The sequence below is a fragment of the Oncorhynchus tshawytscha genome, linkage group LG07 (assembly GCF_018296145.1).
Source record: "Oncorhynchus tshawytscha isolate Ot180627B linkage group LG07, Otsh_v2.0, whole genome shotgun sequence".
Lineage (NCBI taxonomy): Eukaryota > Metazoa > Chordata > Actinopteri > Salmoniformes > Salmonidae > Oncorhynchus > Oncorhynchus tshawytscha.
In genome coordinates, this window is record NC_056435.1 from 74,233,202 (window position 1) to 74,234,024 (window position 823).

Sequence of the window (823 nt, forward strand, 5' to 3'; positions counted from 1 at the left end):
TTGTTTCACCAGGTTACCTTCAACCTGCTCAGAGACAGGGATCAGACTTGTTTCCCCAGGGTACCTCCAACCTGCTCAGAGACAGGGATCAGACTTGTTTCACCAGGTTACCTTCAACCTGCTCAGAGACAGGGATCAGACTTGTTTCACCAGGGTACCTCCAACCTGCTCAGAGACAGGGATCAGACTTGTTTCACCAGGGTACCTCCAACCTGCTCAGAGGAAACATCTTTTCTCCTTCAGAGGAACATCTGAACATTTTGTCTTATAAACTTGTTTCTACAAGTCAGGGGATGGAGGAGACGCCAGGTTACGTCTCAAATGGCACCCAGTTCCCTATATAGTGCACTACTTTAGACCAGGGTTCCCTATATAGTGCACTACTTTAGACCAGGGTCCCCTATATAGTGCACTACTTTAGACCAGGGTTCCCTATATAGTGCACTACTTTTGACCAGGGCCCTTATGGACACAGACCTTGAGGAGGTCATTTCTATGTCAGAGGACAGAAGATACCAGGTCGTGTCTGCCATACTTTTTTCAAAACAGACTCTTTGAAAGCATTTACGAACAATGGCCTTGGAAACACCTTGGAAACACTAGCAGAACAGGAGATGAGGGGAAATGTGGAGATGAGGGGAAATGTGGAGAGAAGAGGAGAGAAGAGAGATGAGGGGAAATGTGGGAGAAGAAATGTGGAGAGATGAGGAGAGATGAGAGAGATGAGGGGAAATGTGGAGAGAAGAGGAGAGAAGAGGAGAGAAGAGGAGAGATGAGGGGAAATGTGGAGAGAGAGGGGAAATGTGGAGAGATGAGGAGAGAT

The 823-nt window shown here is 47.4% G+C and overlaps 1 protein-coding gene across 1 annotated transcript in view; it reads left to right on the forward strand.

Moving 5' to 3' along the window:
- The window catches only part of LOC112255381 (phosphatase and actin regulator 3), a 79,510-nt gene extending 78,899 nt beyond the window's left edge, over positions 1–611 (forward strand). Inside the window, exon 12 of the mRNA XM_042324968.1 lies at positions 1–611. This exon is cut by the window's left edge and continues 1,698 nt beyond it. The gene's annotated coding sequence lies outside the window, so the exon portion shown is untranslated.
- Positions 612–823: the final 212 nt, after the last annotated feature.